At 51.9% G+C, this 10,774-nt stretch overlaps 1 long non-coding RNA gene across 1 annotated transcript; it reads left to right on the top strand.

The window, feature by feature from the left end:
• Nucleotides 1-8,354: 8,354 nt before the first annotated feature.
• On the top strand, nucleotides 8,355-9,392 carry LOC138849432 (uncharacterized). Its single transcript, XR_011388303.1, has 2 exons — nucleotides 8,355-8,541; nucleotides 9,082-9,392. It is a non-coding gene; the product is annotated as an uncharacterized lncRNA (long non-coding RNA).
• The last annotated feature ends 1,382 nt before the right edge of the window (nucleotides 9,393-10,774 follow it).

The following is a 10,774-nucleotide window of genomic DNA, read 5'->3' as shown; positions in this document are numbered from 1 at the left end:
GGGACAGAGAGTGGGAGCTCCACAATCCAGCTCCCCCAGGGGCCTCTCTTTCCCAAAAGACAACCAATCAATCAATCAATCAGACAAACATCCCCCCACCTCAGCTTTCAAGAAAAGCTAGGTTTGCACCCCACCAGTCCATCGCTATCCTGGCCCTTTTGTTTTTAACCTTAGAACAATGTTAGGATTGCGGGAGAATCTAAGAAGACGTGAGGATGACAGTGAGGGTTTTCTGCATCTTTCCTTAACCCTGTGTGTGCGGCAGGGCTGTCAGCGGTCCACAGCACCCAGGTTTGCTGCAAGGACCACACGACAGGAAGTCTGATGTGCAGTGAGCTGCGCTTTTGAGGCAGCCACATCCCTTCCCAGGCTCGGCCCGACCTGTCAGCTGGCAGCCTGGGCGCTCTGTGTCTTGGCTTTAATCACTGCTAATTGCTTGCAAGCTAAATTTTCACCTCCTAAAACATTTATCACTGACTCTGTTTGAGAGCAAGCTCGCCTTGGAAGTCAAAAAAATGTGATTCAATTTATAAAGTGTCTATTTTTGCCCAGCCGTTTTTAGAAGCATCTTTTTCCATCAGCTCAGGAACTGGACCAGATAAGCTGTGAGATACTTTTCCACCACCAGCTCTGTGCCCGCGTTGCATAAGCGGAGGAACTCGTGGCTGTCTACTCCGTGTCTGGGGGCTCAAACATCAACAAAAGCAGATGAATGTTTGGTGGAGAACAACTCACAAGTGGAGAGAGTTGAAACAAAACATTTCCCAGCCAGTGGTGAAAGTCTTGTCAATACCGAGGGCATCTGCGTGCAGTACGTAACCCAGAGAGGAAACACAGGGCCGTAGCAATCTTTAAAAAGCAAGGAACCAGTCCTCAGGCATCAACCCAAGGTCAGGGGGAGACATTACAGGACGTTCTGCATCACCTATTTTGCGAAGTCTCCAGAGAGACAGGACCCCTAGAAGGTACAGGCGGGACCCGCCTCTCCCCCGTCTCCCTCAGCCCCGGAGTCCTGACTTGTCCTTTCTCCAAGGAATTTACTGCATCCACCGGCCACGGCGGGCTGCACAGGAGTCTCACCACCGGACGCAAGAAGTCATTGCTTCTCCAACGCCTGAGGCCCCGTTGGCCAGTATTGTCTGAAGGGATTTGAGTAGGGAAATTCCAGGTCCAGCCAGGGGCATTCCATCTCCTGGGCAGGTGACCGCCACCCACGTGAACCCTCCCCAGACCCACTGGAGCCCTGCCCACCGTCACAGATTCCCTAAAGAGCATGGCCTCGGCGGCCAATCAAAGGAGAGTCACGAGCACCACGGACCAACCAGGAGCTTGATCATACGCCTCTCAGCCCCAACTTCAATCTAGAAGGACCTTCACCCCCCCCCGGCCCCTTGGGGAGCCCAGGAATTAAGCTGTGGCTGCCTGGTCCTTGCTCTGCACTTTGCAATACCTACCCGCTTACCTCCACCACCCCGACGTCAGCGATTGTCAGGTGCGCAGCCCCAGGTCTGGGGGTGCTACAGCAACGCCTCCAATCAGCGTGGGAGGTATTCTGCAGCACCTTGAGAGACAATCCCAGTCTCTGACTGTGTGGACACGGGCCGGCGCCACCGGGCTCACCAGACCTTCGGAACGCGGCGCCGCGGCCGCGGCTCCCTGCCCTGAAGTCTGGCTGCCGGGGCTCAGGATCCATCCCTCCTAACTTCTTGACGCCGCGGTTTGCTCACTTGTAAAACCTGCCCCGCACCTTCAAGAGTTGCTGGTGAGCACCTGCAAGGTTGTTAAAAGCGTGGCTGGTGATCAGTCCGCATCTGATGCATGTTAGCTTACAGGAGACTTTGGTAACACAGGGTGGCAGAGATGGCCAGCACCATCGGATCTTCCCAGCCTTACCCTCCTGCTGGCTGCCCGCAGACAGCTTGGGAAGGCGCCCGTGGGACGGGCAGAGGCTGAGACAGACGCTTGATTCAACACCTGGAGGGCTGCTGTGGTTCTCCTCTGTCTGGGGCTTCCTGTGGCTGAGAAACAGTGTTTGTGTTACCCAGCACAATTTGGAGACTCATCAGTTACAGCAACAAACATTAGCTATTACACCAAGGAGTTGTTTTTTTTTTAAGTCTTCTTTAGTGGCAAAAAAAAATAAAGGCTACATCAATGACATACCAGAGACTGAGCAGCCCCTCCCCGTTTTAAATTGGGGAATACAAGCGGACAGCGAAATGCAAAGAGCTTGTGTGTTGAGCGACTTACACAGCTGTAGCTAACACACTAATCAAAATGCAGTCTGTTTCCATCACCAGAAATTTCCCCTGTGCCCAGTGCACAAGCAGCCATGGCTCCAGTTGTTACCACAAATGGTCTGTCCTGTCTTGAAGGACATGGGGATGCTACAATTAGGTAACTGATTTGAGTCTGTTTTTTCTTCTTTTTAAAAGATTATTTGTTTATTTGAAAGGCAAAGTATATGTGTGTGTGTGTTTGTGTTTGTGTGTGTGTGTGTGAGAGAGAGAGAGAGAGAAACACTTCCATCCACTGGTTCATTCCCCAGATGGCCACAACAGAGGAGCTGAGCCAGGCAGAAGTCAGGAGCTTCATCTGAGTCTCCCACATGGGTGCAGGGGCCCAAACACTCAGGCCATCTTCTGCTGCTTTGCTAGGCCATAGCAGAGAGCTGGATCAGAAGTGGAGCAGCTGGGACTCAACCCGGCACCTATATAGGATGCTGGCATTGCAGGTGGAGGCTTTACCCCCTATGCCACAGTGCCAGCCCCTTTATTCCCATTTTTGAGGGAGATTTCCATTCTAGTCCTGGTTGGGGCACTGGATTCTGTCCCAGTTGCTCCTCTTCCAGTCCAGCTCTCTGCTGTGGCCTGGGAAGGCAGTGGAGGATGGCCCAGGTCCTTGGGCCCTGAAATCACATGGGAGACCAGGAGGAAGCACCTGGCTCCTGGCTTCGGATCAGCACAGCACACCAGCCGTAGTGGCCATTTGGGGGGTGAACCAACGGAAAGAAGACCTTTCTCTCTGTCTCTCTCTCTCTCTCACTGTCTGACTCTGCCTGTCAGAAAAAATACATATATAAAATTATGGATGATCAGCTTTTTCTTCCAGCAACTTAGAGACACAGTTCCTCTGTCTTCAGGCCTCGGTGGTTTTTCAATCTATGTCAGCCGTCATTCCCATTGTCACTCACCTACAGCATGTCCTTCACCTGGCCACTTTCAAGATTTTTTTTTCTTTTGTTAAAAAATCTAACTGACAGTGATGGGTTCTGAAGGCAGAGTGACAAAGAGCGGGAGAGACAGAGAGAGAATGAGATCCTGCATCCATTCATTAGTTCACTCCCAAAATGGCCTCCACAGCCAGGGTTGGGCTGTGCCGAAGCCAGGAGCCTGGAACTCCATCCTGGTCTCCCACGTGGGTGGCAGGGGCCCAAGCCCTCTGCTGGCTTCCCAGGTGCATTAGCAGGAAGCTGGCTCGGAAGCACAGAGCAGCCGGGACTCATGCTAGCACTGCGGGGTGGGCTGGCGATGCCACAGCGCCTGCCCCAGGCTTTGTTCTCTATACTTGTTTTCAGCAATTTGACTGTGATGGCCCTGGATACGGTTTTCTTCTTCCTCATCCTGCCTGGGTTCACTGAACTGACTCAAGTGACGTTTACCACTTGGCCACTACCTCTTTCCTGCACTTTTTTTTTTTCCTTCCCCAGTCTCTCTCTTCTTTCTGAGACCTCGGCTTTAAACACGTTAATTATGGAGAATAGATTTTCATGGGTAGTTGGCAGCCACAGCCATAGCATTCCACCCAGCGGGAAAAGAAAACAAAGCAAAACCGAGACCCATGCTTGATTCTGCTCATGCCCTGCTTACCAGTGCCCTGTACGGCTGTGCATCCAAATAAAAGTCTCTAACCGAGCAAGGAAGGCCAAAGGGCTTCTGATTACAGCGCTGGTGGGGTGACTGATCCCAGATTCCACTCACAGCCACCACCAGACGAAAACGCTAAAACCAGACGAAATAGATGAGGCTACAGTTCTCAGGCGTCTGATGCGAGGCAGCCTCGGGAAAGGAGACACACAAAGTGAATTCCACATTGGCCTTGGCTTTGTTGGTGGGCGTCTCTGGGTCACTGCTAACACCCACCCCAGAGCTGCAGGACTGCAGTCCATGAGAGAGCAGGACCATACCCAGAGAGCTGTGACCCTGGCTCCGTGCACCTGGCACTGAGCGGAAACAAATGGGCAGAAAGCCCACTAACCCTTGGAGGGAATTTTATTGGCAAAGGAGCCACAAACATGGACTGGAATTCTTCTGATTTCTCCAAAGCAACTCCCAGTGCCCCCCAAAAAACAGCTCCAGAGGACACAGGTCATGAGCTCCAGGAGGTCCCCACAAGGCCATTCTCTCCACTGCCCACCTGAGAGGCAGCCACAAAGGCAAGTGAAGCCGTCCTTCCTGGGGCCTGTGCACAGGGGCCTCACTTGCAGACGGCAGGGCCCATGGCTGCTCCAGGGCGGGCCGGGGTGGGGGGCGGTGCAGAGCCAGGCGGGCCTACCTCCTGTTTGGTCGGATTTCACACCTGCTGTGAACTAGTGTTTCCCATCCTTCTCTTTTCTGAGTGGAGGAAGAAGCTTTTATTAGTTATCCTGTCCCTCTCCCCGAGTGCATTCTGGGATGTTTGATGGGGGTAGGGGAGTTGACCTCTCTTTTCTTCATGGGTCCTCAGAGTCACTGCGCAGCCTGTGGAGGGGCTGCAGAGGTCCTGACCTGTCCTCCCTGCAGAGGACGTGGCGTGTGTCCTGTGGCCGACACAGAGAGGGATTCTGGCCCCTCTTGCAGCTGCCCTCGTAGCCGGGTAGAGCAGTGCCGCCGAGTTGTGCACAGCAGATGTGAGCTTGGCTCCTCAAGGCGGTGGAGCAGTCTGCCTTATTTACTTAGTGTTTTCTCCCTTCCCACCAGCTGGGACATACGTGAACACGATGGTAATAGCTAGAGCAGCCTTCCTAGCCCATCAGAGAGAGGTCACATGGTGAGAACAGCTGGGAGCAGCACAGGGAAGCAGCTGCAGTCCCTGGCCCCATGGAGCCGTAACACCCAGGCCGCATCGCCCTCCTGGACTTGCCAGTGACAGGGAATCAGCTTCTGTTTTTTTGTTTTTTGTTTTTTAAGATTTATTTTTGATTTATTTAAAAGGCAGAGTTACAGAGAGAGGAGGAGGAGAAGAAGAGAGAGAGGAGAGAGACACCTTTCATCTGCTTGGTTCACTCCCCAGATGGACACAACAGCCATGGCTGGGCCAGGTAGAAGAAGACAGGAGCCAGGAGCTTCATCTGAGTCTCCTATTTGGTGCAGGGGCCCAAGGACATGGGCCATCCTCCACTGCCTTCCCAGATGCATTAGCAGGGAGCTGGAAGGGAAGCAGCTGGGACTCAAGCCAGCGCCATGTTGGGTAGCCGCATCGCAGGCAGTGGCTTTAGCTGCTGTGCTGCGACGTGGGTCCCTTCAATGGACTCTTTCCCATTTCAGTCCCACTGAGCACGTGCATCTTGGCTTCTTTCCACCTAAACAGGCAGAAAGGTTGAGAGAGAACAGATGCCTGGCGAGGCTTCTCATCCCAGAATCCCCAGAAGAACAGGGCTAGAGTCCCCTCTTCTGCCTTTGGCATCGCCTTCCGCCCTCCAGTCGAGAACTCTGGGACTGAAGGGATACACAGCTCTCACCACTGCTCCTTCTCCTCCCCCTGTCCCCCCTCCCGCAGGCCCCACCTGCTCTTGATGGGCGCCCTGTGTAGATGAACATGAGCAGGACTAATAGTTGCTTGCTTGCTTTAAAAAAAAAAAATTGGGGCCCCGGTTCAAGTCCCAGCTGCTCCTCTTCTGATCCATCTTCCTGCTCTGGCCTGGGAAAGCAGTACAAGATGCCCCAAGTACTTTGGCCCCTGCACCTACTTGGGAGACCTGGAAGAAGCTCCTGGCTCCTGGCTTCGGATCAGCCCAGCTGTTTCAGCCATTTGGAGAGTGAACCAGCAGATGGAAGACCTTTCTTTCTGTCTCTCCATCGCTCTCTCTCTCTGTAACTCTGTCTCTCAAAGAAATAAATTAAAATCTTTTTTAAAAAGGAAGATTTATTTATTTGAAAGTCAGAGTTACAGAGAGAGAGAGGGCGAGACAGAGAAAGAGATCTTCCTTCTGCTGATTCACTTCCCAGATGGTTGCAACAGCCAGGGCTGGGTCAGGCTGAACCAGGAGCCAGGAGCTTCTTCCAGGTCTCCCATGTGGGTGCAGGGGTACAAGCACTTGGGCCATCTTCTGCTCTTTCCCAGGTGTGTTAGCAGAGAGCTGGATTGGAAGTGGAGCAGTGGGGACTCGAACCAGAAGCCTGTATGGAATGCCGGCACTGCAGACTGGCTTTAAGCACTGCGCCACAGTGCTGGCCCCTGTAAGCTGCTTTCAGCAAGGATGAGCTTCAGGATGAATTCATCTCCTTCCTTTTCTCCACAAAGGCTGACACAGGTGACTCTAGTCTTGCCAAAGAGGTTAATGAAGTCAAGTGTGAGACTGAGACTCGCAAGGGTTCGGTCTCCGTCCCAGGCAGTCCTGCCTTTCTTTCCCCGGGCAACAAGCTCCAAGTCTCAGGCCTGGAGAAGAAAAGCTGAGAGAAAGCATGATTTACAGGAAGAATAGAAATGCATGGATTTAATAGAGTTCCTCTTGCATATTTTATCTGTTTGCATTTGTATTTTTACTTTGTTTGCGGTGTCTTTCAAGGACAAGCCTTTTTAATATTTATGGTGTCAAAGCTGTTAGCTTTTCCTTAATGGCTTGTGGGTTTGGTGCCCTGCATAGGAAACCTTTCTCTGCCCTAAGACTGAACATAATTTGTAATGGGTGGAAAATATGCCACTGGGCAAATATGCAAATGTGCCCTAATTTATTTACAGATGAATATTTAGGGTGTTTCCAGTGTTGGAGTCATCATAAATAATGCAATGAGCATCCTTGCAAATGCATTTCTTTTCTGCAGTTTGAACCATTTCTTTAGGATAGAGCAGGAGGACATTTTGCTTTAAGGCTTCAATCGAAACGCACATCTAGAGTTCCATAGCCAAAGTCAGCTCCATGGGTCTTGTCCTGTGCGGCCCTGTGCACGCATTCAGCACAGAGGCACTGATGGTCTATTCCAGGCTCCTGCGAGAAGAGAGGCGCGCCCAGCGGTCCCCCTCCCAGCAGCCAGCGGCCGGCTGCTCTGGGAGTGTGGGACAGAGGAGCGGCCATTCTTTCCCACTGAGGGGAATCTGGAAACTTCTGCCAGATTTCTCCCTTTAAAACAAAGAACCTCCATGGTTTTGAGGGAGTGCTCTTCTCACAATAGGGATATACATTTATTGAAGAAAATTCAAAACAAAAATAGAGAGAGAAGCAGAAAGTGGAGAATTAGGATCACTCATAATTCCACCTCCACGGGAAAAATAGTCTTGATGGACTTTTTCAGCATCTTTTTTTCCTGTCTGTGTATGCTTGTGTGTGTTTGTGTAAGACACCCTGTGTTTTAAGAAACAGAATGGGACTCCTGCCACACGTACGGTATTTTTCCTCTTTGCAAATATAGCTGATGCCAAGACACAGCTCTTTGCACTCCTGCTACTCCAAGCGTGAGCCCAGAGCCGCCTGTGGCATGGCTGGGAGCTGGAGAGAAAGGCCGCTCTCGGCCCCACCCAGAGCTGCCCTGTGGTGGGCTCCCCAGGCTCACAGTGAGGGTCTCCCCCTTCCTGGTTGTGCACCCCGTGGCCTCTCCCCACTTCCCAGATGACCTCTTGGCCCCTCAGAGTCCATCTCCACGGGCTCTGCCCTGGCCCAGCCTGCACCTGCTCCAGGCACACTTCCCCAGGGCCGGTGCTCCTCCGGCTGCTCTCAGCTTCAGCAGCGACTCTGAAATCTGTGTGCGGTCACAGCCGCCCTCCCCGACTCCCGCACCCGCAGATGCTCCCTGCGTCTCCTCCCTGAGCCTCCCTGTCCCCCGGGATAGGTTGGGGAGACCACCCTCAGCCCCTCCCCCGCCCTTCTTCTCACCCACCCCCTCCACTCCTCCCTTCCCCACTTCCTCAATTCCCACCTCCCCCCCAAATTCCAGTCCTCTTCATGGGAAAGCAGCCGCTGCGCGGTCCCGCCCAAGCTGTGTGTGGCCTGAGGTGGAGGCTCTGTGGGCGACGGGGCCAGAGGTCAGCGGCCAGCGGGTCACTGGGTGACGGGGAAGGCGGAGGCAGCCGTGAAAAGAAGCCTGGCCCGCAGGCCCGGGGCGGGGACGGGGCGGTGGAGGGTGGGGGTGACCCGAGGCGGGGAGCGGGGGGTGACTCAAGGCGACTCGGGGTGCAGGAAGGAGCTGGTGACAGCAAACTCTGCCCCCACGGCCCCGGGAGCATGGGGAGGAGCTGGCTGGGAGCTGAGTCTCACACAAAGGCGGGAGCTTCCGAGTGGCACCTGCGCCAGCAGCTGGGCCCACACCCACTGCAGGACAAGACTGGGGCTCCCTTCGTGCGTGTCTGGTAAGCATTTAGGGGGGTAACAATCTCAAAACAACGCAGAGAGGCTTCCACCGTCACGCATCAGAATTGCAAGGACTTGGGCAATGGAAAGTGTTGGGGGTGGGGCGGACAGAGCAGTTGCAGAAATGGAGCCCCGCCCATCTCCTGTGGCGGTGTCATAAAATCCAGGGAGAGGATTTGAATACCCGCGTCCTCTGCATCCTCTGAATGCTGTCACTCCACCAGCGGAACTGGATCACAAGGAATCCTCTAGACAGGCCCCGAAGCTTTTGCACACAGATATTCTTTGTATTGAGAAAAGAGAAAGGGTTGATTGAAAATTGGAATCCACTAGTTGAGCATTGATAAAGACAGTATGGTGTGTCCACCAGTTGGGCTGTCACCCTGTCCTTACGAGTTTTTAATAATATAAGGGAACATCCTGATTACATGAAACAAACAGAACTCAAGTTTGTGTGGATATGGGCTATAAAATAAACTCAACGCAGGTGGGTGAGCTTTTCCCTCCTTTTTAAAGAAAGCTCCATGAACTCTCTCAAGGTCCATCCGGAACGGAGGAAACCTCACCTGGCAACAAGCAAGGCCATGCAGCGCATCCTGCAGTGGTTATGTCTCGGCCTGGGGTCCATCTCCTGCTCCGCTTCTGATTCCGGCTCCCTGCAGCTAACAGCCCAAGGGCTTGGGCCCCTGTCACCCACATGGGAGACCCGATTGGAGTTCCTGCTTCCTGGCTTCAGCTTGGCCCAACCCTGGCTTTTGCATCCGAACCAGCAGATAGAAGATGTCTCTCTTTCTTTCTCTCTGCCTTTCAAATAAAATGAAAATAAATAAATAAAAATTCAAATGACAAAGTCCCACTGTCAAAAAAATTTGTTTCTAAAAAACAAGAAATGCTGGTGAAGGGCCCCTTGCCTCCTCCCCTCACCCTGAGATCACCTCTCTCTATTTTGCTGTTACTGTTCTAGAACACTATTTGAAGTCTTACAGACTTGACATACAAGGTGAGGTACTCCGTATCACCCTGCAACCTGCTGTTTCGGGGAACATGATGCCTTGGGGACTCTACTTTTGGTTCATTCAGCAAACAAGTTCATATGTATCAAGAACTTAGAATTGAGTCCTGAACATGGTGCTACACGTGCCTGTCTGTTGGGTTTTTAAAAAACTCATTCTCACTGCCGTATTGTAGACTACAGTGTTAAGATCATATTTATTTACCCATTCCCCTGCTGACGAAAATTCTCAAGGTTCCCATTCTGTTCTCGCTGCAAACACTGCTGTTGTGGACGTTCTAGTCGGTGTGACTTTGGACAGAACACACAGTCGGGGCTGGGTCCTCAGTGCTGCCAGGGGTACCTGGTTCAACGTCATGAGTGAGTGCCCAGCCGCTCTCCATGGCGGCCACCCCAGCAGCAGGCGAGTGGTCTGTCTCTCATCTTCATCCACATTTGCTCTCATCAAATTCTTTCCCAATTCAAGGGTGAATTTGCATTTTTAACTTTGGTTTCGAATGTGCATTTCCCCATCACTGTAGGGTTAGAGGCTAGGTATCTGTCCACATGTTCAGGAGTCACTTGTGTATTTTGTTCTGTAAATTCCTCCCCACAACGTTTTCCTATTTTTCCATTGGCGGCCACTGTTTTCTGATTGATTTTAAGAATTCTTTCTATGTTTTGGATATTAATCCTACTTTGTGTCACTTTTTCATGGCGTCTTTCAAGGTACAGAAAAAATTTCAGTGTTAGTGTATTCTAATTTGTCTACTGTATCTATTTCTTTATAGTTTGTGTTTTGGGCAGTTTGGTTAAAATACCCTCTCTTGTTCAAAGGTCCTAAGTCTCCTTATATTTCCTTCTGAAAGTTTAAAATGTTGTTGTTTTGGGCCGACGTTGTAGTGCAGTGGGTTAAGCCACCACCTGGGACAGGGGCATCCTGTGCTGCAGCACTGGGTTGAGTCCTGGCTGCTCTGCTTCTTGCCAATGTGTCTGAGAAAGCAGCAGAAGCATGTCCCCAGCCACTCAAGTGGGAGACCATGATGGAGTTCCTGGCTCTTGGCTTCAGCCTGACCCACACCTGGCTATTGCAGCCATTTGGGGAGTGAGCCAGTGGATGAAAAAGACGTCTCTTGCTCTCTCTGTCTGCCTTTCAAACAAATAAATCCTTATAAAAACTTTTGGTTTTGACAATGTGGTCTCTTTTTTTCATTTTATTTATTTATTTATTTGACAGGTAG

Source organism: Oryctolagus cuniculus, chromosome 4, assembly GCF_964237555.1.
Source record: "Oryctolagus cuniculus chromosome 4, mOryCun1.1, whole genome shotgun sequence".
Lineage (NCBI taxonomy): Eukaryota > Metazoa > Chordata > Mammalia > Lagomorpha > Leporidae > Oryctolagus > Oryctolagus cuniculus.
This window is presented reverse-complemented; position numbering and strand designations above follow the sequence as displayed.